Raw genomic sequence first — 20,983 nt, 5'->3', positions numbered from 1 at the left:
TGTTTTTTAATTTGTTCATGAGAGACAGAGAGAGAGAGGCAGAGACATGCAGAGGGAGAAGCAGGCTCCCTCTGGGGAGTCTGGTGTGGGATTCGATCCTAGGATCCTGGAATCCTGACCTGAGCCAAAGGCAGACGCTCAACTGCCTAGCCACACAAGCACCCTCAACATGTTTGTTTATTTGTTTTAAAAGAATTTATTTATTTGTTTATTTATGAATGAGCGATAGAGAGAGGCAGAGACATAGGCAGAGGGAGAAGCAGGCTTCTGGCAAGGAGAGCCTGATGTGGGACTTGATCCCAGATTCCAGGATTACACCCTGAGCCGAAGGCAGACGCTCAACCGCTGAGCCACTCAGGCATCCCTCAACGTGTTTATTTTTTTTTATTGAGTTATCATTTTCATGTCTTTATTAAAAGTATACCTTCTATTAACAGAGGAACTTTGTTACTTACAGTATTTTTCTTTTTAAAATTTTATTTTTAAGTAATCTATATATTCAGTGAGAATTGAACTCACAACCCCAAGATCAAGAGTTGTGTGTTCCACTGACTACACTAGCCAGGCACTCCACTTAAATTTTTCTGATTTTAAATTGCTACCTGTGCATTTTATTTTATTTGCATTTGCCTGCTTTATTTTGCCCATTTAAAAAATTCTGTCATTTTAATGATAATAAACAGCTGCCATTTTGACTTAATGATTACTATGTCCTATACTCTATTAAGCAATTTACTTGTCCTATCTCATTTGATTCTGTGGCAACCTTCTAAGTGGTTTTTTTAACCCTTCATTTACAAATAAGGAGACTGAGGCTTGCAGGGTTAAGGATTTGCTTAAGGGTGAATAGTGAGTAGTTTTCAACCATAGTTGTACAGTATTTTAAGTATGTATTTTCTAAGCAGCCATAGGGTGCAGTGTTGCTTTAAAAAAATAAACAAATATGGAGTGCCTGGATGGCTCAGTCAGTTGGGTATCCAACTCTTGGTTTCAGCTCAAGTCATGATCTTGTAGGTAATGAGATTGAGCCCCACATCTAATTTCATGCTTGGTGGGGCATCTGCTTGAGAGATTCTCTGTCTTCCGTCTTCCCCAACTCACTCTCACTGTTTCTCTCTAATAAATTAATAAATCTTTGAAAAAAATTTAAAAGTGAAAAAATTTTAATATTTTTTAATACCTTACAAGGTATTTCTTTTTCTCAGAAGAAGAGAAATGAATTCTGGGGCATTTAACAGGCTCAATTGGTGGGGCATGTGACTCTTCATCTTGGGGTTGTGAGTTCAGGCCCCACGTTGGGAATATGGATTATTTAAGTAAAATCTTAAAAAAAGGGGGGGGGGATGAAAAATGAGTTCTACAAAGATGACTTCTCCAAGTTACGTAGCTTATTAGGGGGTTGAATTGGCATTTGAACCCAGGCTCCTGACTCCAGTCTCTCTATACCAAACATTGCTGCCTTTCTGCAGTTTCTCTTTTTAACCACTGCTAGTGTTCTATTTGTCTTAACCTGCCCTTGATCGTAAATGGTGCTGAGAGGTGAAGATATTCCAATATATTCTTATTTGTGTTTACTTAAAAATATTTAAAAAAATAATCTCTATGTCAAGTTGGGGCTCCAGCTCACAACCCTGAGATTAAGAGTCACATGCTCCACTGACCAAGACAGCCAGGCACTATTTATATCAAGCATATTTTATTTAGAAGCGTGTGTATGCATGAAAACCAAGTCATAGCTAACTAAATTTTGTTGGAGTGGGACATGTAGTTTGGACGTAATGTTTTATGAATTTTTCTTTATTCTGTTTTGTGACATACTCAGCTGAAAAATATAGGCATTGATGTTGCTATTTTTGGAATATATATCAGCATTTCAGAGGGAAATTTAATTTAGAAATGCATATATATATTTTTTAAAGACATACTTTTGGGATTCCACAACTTGTCTCATGTTCTCTTTACCTTTGACCATCACAATATCTAGTCAATGTTTGCTGTGTTTTTTGTTAAACATGTTGATTCAGAGATACCAGGAGTCCAGATGGCCAGGGTAGCTTCTGGTATGCTGAAACTATTATCACCTGATACAAGTATTCAACTCTTGGGTACTAAGGCTTCAAACTTGTCAGAACCCAGGATGCCTGGGTGGCTCAGCGGTTGAGCATCTGCCTTCGGCTCAGGACATGATCCCAGTCCAGGGATTGAGTCCCGCATCAGGCTCCTTGCAAGGAGCCTGCTTCTCCCTCTGTCTGTGTCTCTGATGAATAAATAAATATAAATACAATCTTTAAAAACAAAACAAAACTTGTCAGACCCCAAAATAGTGAAGTTGGAAGGAAAAGGTTTCTGGATTGGTCCAGAAGGTATAAATCAGATGCTACTTGCTTTTGGACCCTTCTTTCCTTTTTTTTTTTTTTTCTCCGTAAAGATTTTATTTGTTTATTCATGATAGACATAGAGAGAGAGAGAGGCAGAGACACAGGCAGAGGGAGAAGAAGGCTCCATGCTGGGAGCCCGATGCGTGGGACTCAATCCCAGGACTCCAGGATCACGCCTTGGGCCAAAGGCAGGCGCTAAACTGCTGAGCCACCCAGGGATCCCCTGGACCCTTCTTTCCTGAAGAAGCAATACCAACTGTTGGGCATCTGGGCAGAATATATACAACTACATCTTGTGGGACAGCTTTCTAACCCCAGAGGTCTCCTGTTTGAAGTGGTGAGTCCCCATTGGGCCATTTCACCATTCTCTGCAGCCAGCTTTTTTAGATGATGGAGTATGTGACAAGATGAGTAAATCTCATGACCATGGGTCATCACCTCACTGTTATCATAAAACAAACTCCTTGGTCAGTGTAGTGTCATACACAGTGAAAAGTTATACAGCAAGTCCATAGATGGTAACGGAAAACAGGGTATATCAGTCTGGGACCAATCAGGAGACAAAACCATATAGTAATTTAAACAAGGGAAATTTAGTATATCAAGAAATTAGTGAGGTTCGACAGGGTAGCTATAAATTGGAAAGAGAAATCTATATAAAGTATATTCCAGGGCTGAGGGATAGTACCCCCAAGGAAGGATACATTTGGAAGGGGACCACACCCTAAGACTGGGATTCATATTTTGTTGGAACACATATGGTTGTAGCTAGGTTGCCTGGGCCAGGGCTAGTCCATAATCACTAGACAAGCTGAGGCAAGTGGGTGGTCATGCAGAGGCAGTCAGGCCCTCCTTTCGGCATGCTGCCTGGGGTGTGTTGTGTCTGTGTTGGGAGGGCCATGGGAAGCATACCTCTAGGGTTCAGGTGAGCCAGCGTTAATGGGCTAGTGTGCAGGAGTCTGGGAAGTACTGTCAGAACTGTTTGCTAGAGCAGTAGCCCCCTTAACCAGCTACTCACACACTTCTGAAGGTTACTTGAGCCCGGGTGGCCCCAGGCCACTGTGTGGGACAAGGTTGGGTAATAATAGGCTCACTGGACAGCCAGCCCTGCAGGACCTCTTCCATGTGCTGAGACAGGGAGCTGAGGAGAGGGTACAGGAAGCAGTGACTAAGGCTGGGGCCCAGTTCAGATTCTCTGGGGCTCCCAGCTATGCTGTTGCTTCCTGAGTGAGTCCAGTGCTGGGGAAAGCACAGAATGACAAACACCAGAGAAGCTGCCCTGCAGATGCCTAGCATTGGAGAATTCAGATCATCCTTGGTGGAGGTTCATGTCACTGAGCAAATGCATCACTTCTATCCTTGCTGTTATGTCTCTTGTTCATGAGCATATTTCAATAAGTGTTGGGGAAAGAAGCTCAGAGACATACATATTCAGGGAAGCTCATCTCATCTTGCTGAGTTTTGAGAGCTGCTTTTGCAGTGCTGTCATTGCTCAGCATTCACAGAGGACACAATATCCTTGCACTCCATGCCATCCTCAGACACCACCTCTAGAGCCCTTTGCCATTAGTTATCCCTTCTTGTTCTTTTTAGGTTTCTGGCCATCTGGCCAGACACCAGCTTGTGTTCGTACATTGGCATAGATCTCCATCTCTGACCATCTCTTCCTCCTGGCAAAGCATACAGGCAAGCACACTTCTCAGACTTGTGCTCACTGGTTGTATCTTCCCTCCAGGAAGGGGCCTTCAGGATCATGTTTGAGGACGGTGGCAGCTCCAGCCATCCGCTGCTGGCCGGTGCCAACCTATCATTTAGAGCTGTCTATAAATAGACTCTAAATTTTCTTCCTTTGTTCGTCATAGGTGTAGTTTTTGAAGTGGCAGCACAGGAACTTGATTATGCAGTATGTGTGTGATTTCAGGGTCTCCTTGCACAAGTTTTTCTAGTGGGCGGCTCAGGTAGCTCCCATGTCAGGCAGTCAGCCTCTCTCATCTCTCACCATCACTTTGGAAACCACTGGAGAGTCTTCTCCTTGTTCATTACATGGACACTGCCTGCCTAGGAGTGACATTATGGAAGGTGTTAGTAGAAGGAATGTGCTTGGGACAAAGTCTGTGGTCTCAAAGAATTTGTGGTCAGTTTCCTGGGAGAGAAAGAGGAGCTCATGTGGTTGAGAAGTGCTGTTTGAACAGGAGGAGGACAGTACTAACTATTGAGATTGGGAGAGAGTGAAAGTGGGGTGAGTCAGCTTTTAAAGAGAAGAAGCGTGAGCTACATTTGAATGATGAGAGGATGGGACACCTGGGTGGCTCAGCAGTTGACCAGGTATTCAGGCTCTATGCCTGGGCCCAGGTCTGCCTTTGGCCCAGGGTATGATCCTGGAGTCCTGGGACCGAGTCCCACATCAGGCTTCCTGCATGGAGCCTGCTTCTCCCTCTGCCTATGCCTCTGCCTCTCTGTCTCTGTGTCTTTCATAAATAAATAAATAAAATCTTAAAAAAAAAAAAAAAGATGAGAGGCACTTTCCAGGTGGCTAACGGGAGGAGGTGTACTGGCAGAGAGGCAGTCTGTTGTGGTGGTGTGAGTACAGCTGTGGGATTCATACTGCCTGGATTTGAAGCCTCGCTCTGTGATGTCAGATGAGGTTCCCTGATTCATTTCTTAGATGTCACAGCTTTAAAATGAGACCGTAGTGCCTGTCTTTGGGGTCATCCTGAGAGTTATCAGAGAAAATACAGGTATGGCATTTATCATAATGCCTGCTGGCACTTGGTTCTTAGCTTTGTATCCTGATGTGAGTCATTTCCTGTCCTGGGGCTTCTGTTTTAACATGCACATCTTTTTATATTAGTACTTTTTCTTTCATTATGTTGGAACACCCACTCCCCTGCCATTTTCTCAAGCACCAGAACATGTATGTGGTCTTTGGAACCATCTCCAGAACCTTGTAGGTCTTCCATAAACCCTGACTGAACTGTACAGAGGAAGTAGGAATGTAGGAGAAATGGAACATTTTCTAACCACAAGTTGTGTTTCTGTCAGTTTTTCTTTTTTTTTTTTAAGATTTTTATTTATTTATTCATGAGAGACACACACACACACACACACACACACAGAGACAGAGAGAGAGAGAGAGGCAGAGGCACAGAGCAGAGAGAGCAGCAGGCTCCATGCAGGGTGCCCGATGTGGTACTCGATCCTGGGACTCCAAGATCACACCCTGGGCCAAAGGCAGGCGCTAAACCGCTGAGCCACCCAGGGATCCCCTCTGTCAGTTTATTTCTGATAATATGTATTATTTGTACTTAATTTTTTTTTGTACTCACCATAGACCATCAGGTGAGAACAGACACCTTTAACGGGATGATTATTTGGCAGCTTTTTTTTTTTTTTTTAAGATTTTATTTATTTATTCATATGAGAGAGAGAGAGAGAGGCAGAGACACAGGCAGAGGGAGAAGCAGGCTCCACGCAGGGAGCCTGACGTGGAACTCGATCCTGGGACTCCAGGATCATGCCCTGGGCTGAAGGTAGGCGATTTGGCAGCTTCTTTTGCACCACTGCCATTGACCTTCAGTGGATCTGGTAAAGGGTTTCCAAGCATGGATCTGAGTAGGTACTGCTCTGTCCTGAGAACCCTGCAGCCCCTTTACTAGAAGCATCTAGAAAAGCCAGCTTCTCTGAGGGGAGGCTTCCAGGGTTTTCAGCTTATGATCACCTAGTCTCTTCTCACTTAATTTAACAACTTTTAAGAACATAGAGCAGTTATCTTAAAAAATAAAATGTATTGGGACGCCTGGGTGGCTCAGTGGTTGAGCATCTGCCTTTGGCTTGGCGTGATCCCCGGATCCAGGATCGAGTCCCACATCAGGCTCCCTGCATAGAGCCTGCTTCTACCTCTGCCTGTGTCTCTGCTTCTCTTTCTCTGTGTCTCTCATGAATAAATAAATAAAATATTTTTTTAAAAATGTATCTTAACCTGAAAAAGAGTAATTTAAAAAAATATATCTTGAGATAATAAGAGTATAGTGCATGGGTAGAATGTTTTTTTGAACTATCTGGTCCACAGTGATTTTTAAAAATTCAGTCTTTTGAGTCTTTAGTCAGAAGACATTCATTTGCTTAGAGCAGAGCCAGTGACCTCTCCCTCAAGGAACCACCATATGTGATCAAAGTGTAAACACAGGTCATTCTTTATGAATCATAGTGCGAACCAGCACTGGATGGCCACTAACTGTGCCTCCTCAGGGCAGGCCAATGAAGCAGATGTTCTAGGATGAGGGAGCTGAGGCAAGGGGAGAATGAGTAATGCCCATGTTAACATGCTGGTGAGGCTGGGCTGTCTGGCCTGGAGTGGGCATTCTTAATTATTTCAGTAGTTTGTTTTTTCTTTTAAGTTTTCATTCTTTACTTGGAAGAACAAACTTTATCGAAGTATATTTCACACACAGTAAGATGCATCCATTTTAAACATCAGTTTTGGGATCCCTGGGTGGCACAGCAGTTTGGCGCCTGCCTTTGGCCCAGGGCGCGATCCTGGAGACCTGGGATCAAATCCCACATCGGGCTCCTGGTGCATGGAGCCTGCTTCTCCCTCTGCCTGTGTCTCTGCCTCTCTCTCTATCTCTCTGTGACTATCATAAATAAATAAAAATTTTGGGATCCCTGGGTGGCGCAGCGGTTTGGCGCCTGCCTTTGGCCCAGGGCGCCATCCTGGAGACCTGGGATCGATTCCCACATCAGGCTCCCGGTGCATGGAGCCTGCTTTTCCCTCCGCCTGTGTCTCTGCCTCTCTCTCTCTCTCTGTGACTATCATAAATAAATAAAAAATTAAAAAAAAATAAATAAAAATTTTAAAAAAATTAAAAAAAAACCTTAAAAAAAATAAACATCAGTTTTAGGAGGATTGACACATGTCTGCCACCCCAGTGAAGACCTAGGAGATGCCCATCACCCACACAGTTCCTGCATGCTCCTTTGCCAGTCTGTCCTCTCTCCTCTGCCCCAGGCAGCCACTGATGATTATTGATAGGGTTTCATTAAAATCTGCCATCTCACTAGCTGTTTTCTCTTCATCAATTATTTTTTGGTTTCCCTCTTTTCCTTCCTCTTCTGGGTTTAATTGAGCATGTATTATGATTCTGTTTTATCTCTTTTATTGACTTATTATTCATACCTCTTAAAATATTTGTATACTTGTTGCCTTTGAGTTTATAGTGTATGTTTTTAAATTTTCTATTTATTTATTTTGAGAGAGAGAACATGAACTTTCATTTCCTGAGCACCATGCTTCTTGGTGGCACTAGCCTCCCCACCACAGTGTCACAAAAGACAGAGCAGATTGGAAACTCATGCTGGGTTACAGATCACAGTGACTTCCAAGGGGTCTTCATAGTTAAGATGGCCTACATTTCAGAAGGCAACCTCTAGGCTCCCCTCTCTCTTTCATACACACATACACTCACACAGACTCTCACACAGTGGAAACGTTGTTCAGCTGGTGGGCTCTGCAGCTCACATCAAGTACTGCACCACGAGAAACAGGATCACACAGGTGAGCAGCATCCCACCAATCATAAAGTACTTGTTCTGGAAAGCCCACTTCTCACTTCATGCTGTGACAAGCTCAGCCTGTTGGCTGTGGCAGGTATCTTCTTCTGAGACCCCTTCAGAAGTTCAGAATACTGCACCCAACTCCAGTGAGGTCATCGATGTGTGGTGAACTTTCTGGAGGGAAGAGTTGAATTGCAGCGAGTCATCCCATTAGGATGGTGGTGTCTGAGTTGTTAGTGGTGGAAGTGTGTTACAGAAGCTCTTCTTGCCATCTGTCCTGCTGCTCCCTTGTGTATCCTTGATGTGGGAAGTTTCTGAAAGCAGTCTACACCTGCTGGACATGATACTTTAAGTGGTCAACATGAAGTTTGGCATTTTGTCTTCTGTTAGAGAGCTCCTTGCTCTCCAGACATCATCTCCAGACGTTCTGGATGGCTGAATACCTGGTCTTTGTTTGCTTGGATTTTGTTTTCTACTAAGTGTAGAAGATATTTGCCATCTCAGGTTGTCCCTTCTGACACTAGGTCTTATGGACCTGCTTGTGCCTTGCCTGGTGCAATGGCTCCATGTCACCAGCCCTGATGGGTCCAGCCCTGGTTTTACAGTTGTATTTTGTTTGTTGTTAAAAGTCTGCTTTATTTTTTCTGTTGAGTCAAGTATTAGCCCCTAGCATACAGGTTGATTTTTTTTTTTTTTTAATGCCTTCTAAACAGCACGGTTGATACCACCATGTCAATAGTGAAATAGTAAGTTACTCCCAGTGGTTATGTCCATATCTAGACTGTTCGAGTGGTCAGGAATTCCTATTTGTTTGCTTTAGCTTTTAGTTCTTGGTTATATCTCCAAATATAAAAGAGCTGAAAGGCTTCTGCTGCCCCCACAAAGAAATTAACAGCAGACAGACTCCAGCTTTTTGGAACAATGACAAGTGAGTATCCTGACCATGTAACCCTGTAGCCATCGACACAGCAGAATGAGCTGTGCTGAGTTTCTCTGCAGGTCTGGCCATGTCAGCCAATCCAGCACACACCAACCCCCATTCATAATTGGAGCCCAGAAAAAACTGTTTTGGGACCTGCTGAGTGGTTGTATAGTAGGTTCAGTTTCTCTACCAGCAAGAGCTCCACTTTATCGAGGATCCGGTGGTAGGTGGCCTAAAGGCCCCAGATGCCAGTGACTGATTGGTCATGGGTGGCTGAGTGGGATAGTGGCATGACAGCCAGGGGCACTCCTCACTTTCTCCTGCCACAGTCTCTCACATCCTCTTCTTCCCTTAGTGTGTACATTTTATTTTTATTTTTGTTTTTTTTAAATATTTTTTTAAATTTATTTTTATTTATTTATGATAGTCACAGAGAGAGAGAGAGAGGCAGAGACACAGGCAGAGGGAGAAGCAGGCTACATGCACCGGGAGCCCGATGTGGGATTCGATCCCGGGTCTCCAGGATCGCGCCCTGGGCCAAAGGCAGGCGCCAAACCGCTGCGCCACCCAGGGATCCCAGTGTGTACATTTTAAATTCATCCAAAGTGGACTTTCAAATGATACTATACCACTTTACAGTGTAGCACAGGCATACTTTGTTTTATTGTGCTTCATAGATACTGTGTTTTTTATAAATTGAAAGTTTGTGGCAACTTGCATTGAGCAAGGTTTTTTATTGGTGCAGTTTTTCCAACAGCATTTACTCCCTTTGTGTCTCAGTCACAGTTGGGTAATTCTTGAAATATTTCAAACTTTGTCGTTGTTATTATATTAGTTACTGTGATGTGTGATCAGTGACATCTGATGTTACTATTGTAAATGTTTTGGGGTACCACGAACCGTGCCCATTAAAAGATGAACTTTTTTTTTTTTTTTTGAGATGGTGAACTTCACTGATAAATATGTGTATTCTGATTGCTCTGTGGACTGTTGGTTGCCCCCCCCCCCCCCCCCACCTTGGGCCTCTCTAGTCCCCGAGACACAACAATGGAAATTAGGCCAATTAATAACCCTGTAATGGCCTCTAAGTGCTCAAGTGAAAGGAAGAGTCACACATACCTCACTTGAAATCAAAAGCTAGAAATGATTAAGCTTAGTGAGGAGGGGATGTCTAATGCTGAGAGATGCCGAAACATAGGCCTCTTGTGCCAAATGGCCAAGTTGCAAACGCCAAGGAAAAGTTCTTGAAGGAAATTAAGAGCACTACTCCTGCCGACACATGAGCTTGATAAGAAAAGCAAAATGGCCTAATTGCTGACAGGGAGGAAATTTTAGTGGTCTGGATAGAAGATTGAACCAGCCCCAGTGTTCCCTTAAGCCAAAGCCTAATCCAGAGCAAGACCCTGACTCTCTTCAGTTCCACGAAGGCTGAGGGAGATGAGGAAGCTGCAGAAGAAAAGTCTGAAACTAGCAGAGGTGGGTTCCTGAGGTTTAAGGAAAGAAGTGCCAGGTGAAGCAGCAAGTGCTGATGGAGAAGCTGCAGAAGATCCAGCTAGGATCATTCATGAAGGTGGTTCCTGACAATAGATTCTTAGTGTAGACACAACAGCCTTATTTGGGGGAGAAGTTGCCATCTAGTAGCACTTCCTAGCTAGAGAGGAGTCCTCAGGGCCAGGTTGCAAAGGTTCAAGGGACAGGCTGACTCCCTTGTTAGGGGCTAATGCAGCTGGTGACTTTAAGTTGAAGCCAGTGCTCACTTACTATCCTGAAGATTCTTAGGGCCCTTAAGAATTAGGCTCCCTCTCCTCGGCCTGTGCTCTACAAATGGAATAACACAGGCTGGACCACAGCATATGTGTTTCCGACATGGTTTACCAAATATCCTAAGCCCACTATTGAGACCTACTGCTCAGAAAAAAAAAAAAAAAAAGATTCCTTTCGAAATACTAACTGCTCATTGACATTGTACCTGGTCACCCAAGAGCTCTAATGATGTACAGAGAGATTAGTGTTGTTTTCATGCCTGCTAACACAACGCCCATACTGGAGCCCACAGAGCGAGGAGTCATTTTGACTTTTGATTCTTATTATTTAAGAGACACATTTCAGGGGTGCCTGGGTAGCTCAGTCAGTTAGGCATCTGCCTTCTCCTCAGGTCATGATCCTGGGGTCCTGGGATCGAGTCCTGCATCGGTCTCTCTGTTCAGCAGGGAGTCTGCTTCTTCCTCTCCCTCTGCCCCTCCCCTAGCTTGTACTCTCTTCCCTCTCACTCACTCTCTCAAATAAATAAATAAAATCTTAAAAAAAAAAATGAGAGAAACATTTCATGAGGCTGTAGATGGTGATTCCTCTGCTAGATCTGAGCACAGAGCACATTGAGAATCTTCTGGAAAGATTCACCATTCTAGATGCTAAGAAATGTTCCACTAAACACTAAGAAAATGTTTCCATGGATCAATATCAATACTAACAGAAGTTTGGAAGAAGTGGGTTCCAGTGCTCATGGAGGACGGTGAGGGGTTCAAAACTCAGTGGAGGAAGTCACTGCAGATTTGGTGGGAATAGCAGGAGAACTAGAAGTGGAGCCTGGAGGGGTGATGGGAATGCTTCCATCTCAGGATAGCACTTGAACGGATGAGGAAGTGCTTCTCTTATGGAGGAGCAAGGAAGGTGACTTTTTGAGATGGATTCTACCTCTGGTGATGAGGTTGTGAAGATTGTTGAAATGACAACAAGGATTGAGAATATTGAATAAACTTGGTTGACAAAGTGGCTGGATTTGAGAGGACTGACTCCAATTTTGAGAGGCGTTCCACTGCGGGTAAAATGCTATCAGACAACATCACATGCTACAGAGGAATCATTTGGGAAAGGAAGGGTCAATCAGTGTGGCAAATTTATTCTCTTATTTTAAGAAACTGCCACAGACACCCCCAGCCTTCAGCACCCTCACCCTGATTGTCAGCAGCCGTCAAAATTGAGGTAAGACCCTCCACCAGCAAAAATATTAAAACTTGCTGAAAGCTCAGATGAAGCTTAGTATTTTTTAATACAGTATTTTATAATATTTTTAGTAATTTAAAAATGAAGTATCTTTAAATTAAGATACATAATTTTTTTTAGTTTTTTAAAGATTTTATTCATTCATGAGAGAGACAGAGAGGCAGAGACACAGGCAGAGGGAGAAGCAGGCTCCATGCAGGGAGCCTGGCGTGGGACTCAATTCCAGGTCTCCAGGATCACACCCTGGGCGGAAGGCAGTGCTAAACTGCTGAGCCATCCAGGCTGCCCCATAATTTTTTTTTTTTTTTAGACATAATACTATTGCACACTTAATAGACTATAGTATAGTATATACTGGGAAACCAGAACATTTATTTACTAGCTGTACTGGTGATGATCTGGTGCTGAACCCACAGTCTCTGTAAGATATGCTGCCTAAGTATGTTACACAGCATATTCCCAATTCTTCCTTGTGCTATTGATGTTATTTATTCTGCTTTTATATATGCTGTAAACACACAGTGCATTGCTATTTTTGCTTTTGAAAGTCATCTTTTAGTGCAATTCTTTAAAAAAGATAAAAAACTAATTTTGTTTCACTTGTATTACATTTTAAGGGCCCTTCATTTCTTTTTCGTAGACCCAAGTTTCTGTTTTATTCAAATTCTTACTGCATAAAATATTTTCTTTAGCATTTATTGTAGGTTAAGTCTCCTGGCAATGAATTTCTTTAGTATTTATTTCTGAGAAAGTTTCTCTCTGTTATTTTTAGAAAGATATCTTTGCTGGGTATAGGATTTTGACTTAGCAGGCAGTGGTTGTTTTTCCCTTTCAGTACTTAAAAAATCACTGTCTTCTGGTTTTTGTGTTTTTTTTTTTTTTCCAAAGAAGCCACTATAATTCTTTATTTTATTCTTCTATATGTAATGTCTCTCTTTTTTTTTTTTTTTATCTCTGGGTGCCTTCAAGATTTTCTCCTTTTTTGTTTTTAGATTTTCTCCTTTTTAGTTTGGAAGTGATAGGATGAGGCAAATTTGTTTTGTTTTTGTTATTTTACACTAATTGATGTTCTCTGTGCTGCTTGGATCTGTGTTTTGGTGTCTCATTAATTTTGGAAAGTTCTCAAATATTATTTCTTCTGTTCACATCTTAGTGGGATTCCAATTAAATATATGTGAGAACATGTCATGTTATTTTACACTTCCTGGCTGTTCCCAACCCCCTTTTCTGTTTGTGCTTTACTTTGGGTAACTTGACCTATCTTCAGGTCCACTGGTTCTGTAGTGCTCATTTCTCTGCTGAAATTACCCATCTGATCTAGAGCATGTTGTCTACTTTTTCTCTTAACCATCTCTTTTTTTTTTTTTTAGATTTATTTATTTATGATAGACACACACACACACACACACACACACAGAGGCAGACACACAGGCAGAGGGAGAAGCAGGCTCCACACTGGGAGTCCGATGCGGGACTCCATCCCGGGACTCCAGGATCATGCCCTGGGCCAAAGGCAGGCACCAAACCGCTGAGCCACCCAGGGATCCCCATCTCTTAACCATCTTTAACATATGAATTATAGTTACTTTAAGTTCCTTGTTAGTTCCAACTCCTGCTTCATGTCTGAGTCTTGTTTTGATGATTACTCTGTCTCTTTGGAGTGTGGTTTGCATTTTACCTTTTCTATGATTATACAAAATTATAATTTTTTTCAAAGTTAGACATGTATAGGACAGTCAGAACTGAAGTAAATCATTTTTATACCTGGAAATAGACACAGCTTTCTCTCAACTCGGCCTTTAGTGCTGTAGTTTGCATTACTCTTGTTAAGAGTTGGCTTAGGTTTAGGATTGGTTGTTGCTATGGTTATTGTCAGTGCACCACAGCCTTCAAATTTCTGTAGCAATGGCTTATGTCTAGTGTGAGGATAGTTTACTACGACTCTTTCTTTCTTTCTTTTTTTTTTTTTTTTAAGATTTTATTTATTTGAGGGAGAGGATGAGGGAGAATCAGACTCCTCAGTGAGCAGAGAGGCTGACACAAGGCTTGATTTTGGGGTCCCAAGATCATGACCTGAGCTGAGGGCAGATGCTTCACCCACTAAGCCACCCAGGTCCCCATAGAACTCTGTAATTCTAAGTTTTTAAGTCTTTCCTATTTACCTATTTGTGGTCATAGTGTGTATTTGCACACTCTTATTCTTTTCCTGTCTCTCCTAGTAGTAGTCTTGAAAGCTTTTTTTATTTGGAAATGTATGACAACCCTGAGTCTTGGGGTATGGACTGCACAGTTCTCCCGTCCCTTCCTTGGCTGAGGTTGTGGGCTCATTGTCTCCAGGAGATGTAATGAGTGTTCACCAAAGCCCTTCCCTGTATAGATTAAGGCTTGTGTTCCTTAGTGGAGATGGAGGGGAAGGACCTGGTAGAGTGTCTTGCCCCTCCCACATGCCTGCTGCTCCTTCCCCAGTTCTGTACGGTGATCATGCTTCTTAGAGCTCTTTCACATCCCTTCCATGACCACCCAGTGGGTTTCACAGAGAGGTTGCAAAGGGATGCAGACTTGCCCAATTTCTGTGACCCCAGGAATTGTCCTGACAGCTTATACCCCATCTTCACAATATGTCATCTGTTCTCAACAGACTCTTCTTCACCAGTATCTGATGGCATCTTCCTCAGGTGAGTGTGTGTGCTCTTTCATTGCAGCCATTTACTTTTTGGACCAGTTTGCTCTGTGACCTCAGTTCCCTGATAGGTTCAAGAAAGTCATGGACTTGAAATTAGTTCGTTTTCATTGTTAAGTGTGGGAGCAATGTTCCCCTCCTATCTCCCAGCTTTCTCCATCCTGGGGCAGAAGTCAGAAGCGACCATGTCTTGAGGGACAAGTTTTATTAAGTTTGATGAAGTCCAGTTTAGTAGTTTTTTCTTCTATTATTAGTGCTTTTTAGGGTCCAAAGAAATCTCTCTCTACCCCAAAGTTGAAATATTTTGTCTACTTTTTTTTTTTTTGGTCTACTTTAAGTAGAAAACTCCAAGGTTGAGATTTTTTTCTTCTTGTTCTTATTAAAGTCTTATAATTTTAACTTTCTTTTTTCTTTTTAAGATTTTATTTTGAAGTAATCTCTACTACCATCATGGGGCTCAAGCTTACAGCTCCATGATCAAGAGTTGTATGCTCCACCAACTGAGCAAGCCAGTACCCCTGTAATTTGAGCTTTTATGTATAGGTCTGTTATCCATTTCACATTAATTTTTAAACTGGTGGCAAAGGGACACCTCGGTGGCTCAGTCTGTGAAGTGTCTGCCTTAGGCTCAGGTCATGATCCTGGGGTCCTGGGATTGAGTGGCATGTTGGGCTCTCTGCTCAGTGCTTCTCCTCTCCTTATGGCCCTCTCCATGCTCCTGTGTGCTCTTGCTCTCTCTCTCTAATAAATGTTAAAAAAAAAAAATTAAAGTGATGTTAGGGAAGTTGGATGTATTCTCCTCATATGGATTTTCAGTTACATCATTTATAGAGAAACCTTTTCTTTCCCAACTAAATCACCTCCTCTTTCCTTTGTCAAACATTTCTTTTTTCAAAACTTTTTTTTATTGTTAAATACTGTAAAAGTGCATAAAATGAATGTATAGCTAGGCAGATTGTTTGATTTTGACCCCTAGTATGAACACCATTCAGATAAACAAATAGAATGTTTTGGGAACTCTAAAAGCCTACTAAAAGTTGTATCTTGGTTACAATTCTTTTCTTTCCCTTTGTAAGTCATCACTAAGCATACATTCCTAAACACTATAGTTTTGTTTGTTTTTGATATATAAGTGGAAGTACACTACATACAGTCTTTGGTAGATGGCTTTTTTAAAAATGAAATAGTATTTTTGAGATTTGTTTTGTTTTGTTTTTAAAGATTTTATTTATTTATTCATGAGAGACAGAGAGAGAGAGGCAGAGACACAGGCAGAGGGAGAAGCAGGCTCCATGCAGGGAGTCCAATGTGGGACTCGATCCCGGGACTTCAGGATCACACCCTGAACCGAAGCTCAACCACTGAGCCACCTAGGTGTCATTAAGATTTGTTTTGAATTGAGGTACAGTTTGACCATTTTAATTGCTGAGTAGTATTCCACTATATGAATGGATTACAATGTATATTCTGCAGTTGATGAGTATCTGGGCTATTTCCAGTTTGGAGCTGGTATGAATAATCTTGTACTTGTATCTTGGTGCATACAAAACTTAATATCAGGAAGGATATGTGTTTAGAAGAGAAGCTACTTGGTCATAATATATGTGTGTTTTGGGGGCACCTTAGTGGCTCAGTCGGTGAAGCATCTGCCTTCAGCTCAGGTCATGATCCCGAGGTCCTGGGATCGAGCCCCACACTGGGTCCCTGTTCATTGGGGAGCCTACTTTTCCTCTGCCCTCCCCCCCTGCTCATTCTCTCTCTCTCAGTAAATAAAAACAATTTAAAAACCATATATATATATATATATACACATATATATATATGACATATTAAGACTTCAAAAACACGCATATATATATACACACACACACACACACACACACATGCATACATATATGATGCATGTTCCCTAATGTGGTTGTTGGGGAATGTTCTCCAACGTGGTTGTTCTTATTTCCTTCCACTCCACCAGCAATGCATGAGTGTTCCCATTGTTCTATTTTTGCCTAAGTTGTCACAATTTCTTATTTTAGCTACTCTGCTTGGTATTTTACATGATTTTAATTTACATTCCTTGATTACATGTGAACTTTTCATATGTTAATCGACCATTTGGAGATCCTTTTTTGTGAAAAGCCTATTCAAGTCTTTTGCTCATTTATTTTCTATTGAATTTTATATATTTTTCTTGCTTTCTCGCCTTTTTTCTTTTTTAATGATTCATTTATTTATTAGAGAAAGAGAGACAGCACTTACACAGGCAGGGAAAAGGGGCAGAGGGAGAGGGAGAAGCTGGCTCTCCCTCCGCTCAAGGAGCCCGATACAGGGTTCAGTCCAGGGTCCTGAGATCATGACCTGAGCTGAAACCAAGAGTCAGAAGTTCAACTGTGACTGAGCCACCCATGTGCCACATTTTTAAAAATTTAAATAAAAATAAATAAAAATTTTTAAAGATTTTATTTATTCATGAGAGACACACACAGAGAGAGGCAGAGACATAGACAGAGGGAGACATCCCCATAGGGAGCCTGCTACGAGACTCAATCCCAGGACCCAGGAATCACGACCTGAGCCAAAGGCAGACACTACTGAGCCACCCAGGTGCTCCTAAATTCAAATTTTTTATAAACTTAGAGTCTGTATATGTCTTGGTTCTGTATTCTTTCTTTGTCTATCCTTGGGCCAGTATCACACTTTTATTTTTATTTTTGCAAAATATTTGAGAGAGAGAACAAGAGTTCACAGGGAGGGGCAGATGGAGAGGGAGAAAAGCAGACTCCCTTAAGCATGGAGGCTGATGTGGGGCTTGATCCCATAACCCTGAGATCATGACCTGAGCTGAAACCAAGAGTTGGAAGCTAAACCAACTGAGCTGCCCACACATCCTGGGGTGGTGGTTGTTTTTTGTTAAGGTGGCAATTTTCAGTTTAAGAAAATTACATTCCTGGTTTATTAGGAATGCTTTTATTAATGGATATTCAATTTTATCAAACACCTTTTCTATATCTATTTAATTACGTGGTAGTTCTTTTATTCTGTAATGTGATAAAATAAGTAGAAAATCAGCTCAGTTTTAAATTAATTTTGCATTCTTGGGTAAGAACCCACTTGATTATAGTAGCATCTTTTTCTATATATTGGTAGGTTGGGTTTGCTCATAAATTTATTTAGAATTTTTTGCGTTTATTTTCATGAAAGAGAGTAACTTGGAGTTTCTTCTGTTAGATTTCAGGATATAGATTATAGTTAATTTTTGGTATGTACTTTTTTCTGTTACCTGGAAGAATTTCTCTACAAGTGGACTTACTGGGATGCCTGGGTGGCTCAGTGGTTGAGCGTCTCCCTTCAGCTCAGGGCGTGATCCTGGGGTCCAGGATTGAGTCCACATCGGGCTCCTTGCAGGAGAGCCTGCTTCTCCCTCTGCCCATGTCTCTGCATCTCTCTCTCTCTCTCTCTCTCTCTCTCTGTCTCTCATGAATAAATAACTCTTAAAAAAAAAAATTGGACTTACTAAATTTTTTGGTAGAAGCCATCTCAGCTTGTAGTTAGATTTGGTTGAGTTTATTTAATAATTACAGTATTGCTCCAGTTTCTATTTATCTATTTTGGTAAGTTGTATTTTCTAGGAATTCTTTGAGCACTTCATCAGAGCTTCACTTAAAGTTTAACCTAAAGGTGTTGGTGATATCCTTATTATTATTTTATTTTAAGTGACTGATTCCTAATGATGTCATTTTCATTTTTGACCTGTTTTTTTTTTTTTTTTTACTTTCTCCTCCTCAATGAGTCTTACCATTATTTGTCCATTATTTTGGTCCTCTTGAAGAAGCAACTTTTGGCTTCATTGGTCTCTGCTAATGTACATGTATTTTGATTTTGATGCCCAACCTAGGCTCAAACTCCCTTACCTGGTGTCCATGCCCCAGCTGTTATGCATTCTTTCCAGGAAGGATGCCTTGCTGTGAGAAGCTGCCTTGTCCAGGAAGTGACCCTAGCACATCCTTCAGTGGTCTTGGGGCCAGTTTGCCTAGGCTTGCTTTTTTTTTTTTTTTTTTTGATAGGGAGAGAGAGAATCTTAAGCAGGCTCCACACCTAGTGTGGAGCCCAGTGTGGGGTTCAATCCACAACCCTGAGATCATGATCTGAGCTGAAATCAAGAGTCAAATGCTCAACTGGCTGAACTACCTGGGCACCCTCAACTTGCCTAGGTTTGAATCCTTGCTCTGATACTTCCTAGCACAGATAAATCTCTCAAACTCTCAAAGCGCCTTAATTTTCTCTTTAGTCAGAATACACTAACAATATAGGGCAATAGTATAGGGCTTTGGGGATAGTTAGGAGTACATACGACGATGATTAGTACATATTTAGGAAATTAGCATATATTGCCTCTGTACTGCAGATATTTTGTCTAAGTTGGCATTTGAAAAAAAACTATACAAAAGTTTAAAATTTCTGTGTTAAAGACTTTGGGGGTTTAAAACAGTTAAACAGGAGTATTTAGAGCTATTGTCAGCTGTGTCAGATTCTGATTTTCTAGCTGTTCTTTTTCCCATCTGTAAATTATTCCTGTGGCTTCATTTCCTTTTACCACCCAGGGTTGGATATTTTATTCTTTATAAGTATATTAGCACTCATAGAAGATGGGAAAAGGGAGATACTAGTAGTGACTCTCCAGCCCAGTATTGCTCAGTGGAATGGAAGCCACATATGTAATTGTAAAATTTAAGTAACCATATCATAAAAGTAAAAAACACATATAATCAATTTTATGTAGTGTCTTTTATATAGCCCTGCATAGCCTGCCACAAATATTATGTCAGCATGGAATCAATATAAAAATTATTACTGAAATACTTAAAGTTCCTTTATTCATATTAAGTCTTTGAAGTCTGGTGTGTATTTTATACTTGGACACATCTCCGTTGGACTTGCCATATTTCAAGTGCTCAGTAGCCACATTTGGACAGTGGCTATCAAATTAGATGTGCAGCTCTGTCTTTTGTTAGTTTAGGAATTAGTTTAAAACTATTTAAAGTTGCTTTTGACTTTGCTCTTGGTTTTTTTTTTTTTTTAATTGAGGTATGATAACATACAACATATGAGTTTCAGGTGTATAATATGATTCAATATTTGTATATATTGCAAAATGATCACTACAGTAAGTCTAGTATCTCTTATCATACATAGTTACAGAATTTTGGGGAGCAGTTTAAGGCTCAAGAAATACTGAGCAGGAAGTATGGGGAATTCCCATGTACTCCCCTCCCCCGTCCTCACAGATGCACATGTTCCCACACTGTCAGCATCCCACTCTGGTAGGACATTTGTTACAGTTGGTAAACCTACACTGATGCATCATTATCACCCAGAGTCCATAGTTTCCATTGGGGGTCACTCTTGCTATTGTATATTTGATGGATTTGGATAGATGTATAATGACAGGTATCTATTATTGTGGTATCATGCAGAGTAGTTTCACTGCCCTAAAAATCCTCTGTGCTCCACCTTTCTATCCCTCCCTCCCCCAACCCCTGGCAACAATTGATTTTTTTTACTATTTCTGTGGCTTTGCCTTTTCCAGAATGTCCTGTAGATGGAATCCTACAGCGTGTAGCCTTTTCAGATTGGCTTCTTAACCTTCGTAACATGCATTTAAAGTTCCTCTGACTTTTCCTGACTTGATGGCGCGTTTCTTTTTATTGATGAATAACGGTCCATTACCTGGATGGATAGATCATAGTTTATGACCCATTCACCAAGAACATCTTGGTTACTTCCAAGTTTTGGAAATTCTGAATAAAGGTACTATAAGCATTCATATGCAAGTTTTTGTGTGGATTGAAGTTTTCAGCTCATCTAGGTAAATACCAAGGAGGAGAGCACCTGGGTGGCTCAGTGGTTGAGTGTCTGCTTTTGGTTCAGGGCGTGATCCCAAGGTCTGGGATCGAGTCCCGCATTGGGCTCCCGATGGGGGGCCTGCTTCTCCCTCTGCCTATGTCTCTGCCTCTCCTTCTGTGTGTCTCATGAATAAATAAATCTTTAAAAAAATTACAAAGGAGCTTGATTGCTGGATCATATGGTAAGAGTATGTTTAGTTTTGTGAGAAACTGCCAAACTGTCTTCCATAGTGGCTGTACCATTTTGCCTGCCTACCAGCTGTGAGTGACAATTCCTGTTGCTATACATCTGTGCCATCATGTACTGGATTTTGACCATTCTGATAGGTGTGATGTGTTATTTTGTTTTCACCAGTGTTTCTGTTTTTTTGCGTGTTTGTTTTTTTAACTTAATACATGGCTCATATTTATGGCTTGCATTGTATTTCTCTGAGAAAGAGCTGGGATGGGCAGCTCTGAAGGAATTGAAAAGTGAGGAAAAGAAGCTGTTTGTAGGTTTAGAGGTGGAAGTATGGTCTCGAGGAGGGTGCTTTGTTTCTTTAGCCTG

General features: G+C 41.4%; 1 protein-coding gene and 2 pseudogenes across 2 annotated transcripts in view; 1 reads left to right on the top strand and 2 right to left on the bottom strand.

Annotated features, from left to right (window-relative positions):
• The window catches only part of FAM193A (family with sequence similarity 193 member A), a 165,369-nt gene that overhangs the window by 31,125 nt on the left and 113,261 nt on the right, over nt 1–20,983 (top strand). The window lies entirely within an intron of this gene.
• On the bottom strand, nt 7,306–8,499 carry LOC121488967 (annotated as a pseudogene).
• On the bottom strand, nt 8,437–9,145 carry LOC121488860 (annotated as a pseudogene).

Source organism: Vulpes lagopus, chromosome 4 (assembly GCF_018345385.1).
Source record: "Vulpes lagopus strain Blue_001 chromosome 4, ASM1834538v1, whole genome shotgun sequence".
NCBI classification, from domain to species: Eukaryota; Metazoa; Chordata; class Mammalia; order Carnivora; family Canidae; genus Vulpes; species Vulpes lagopus.
This window is presented reverse-complemented; position numbering and strand designations above follow the sequence as displayed.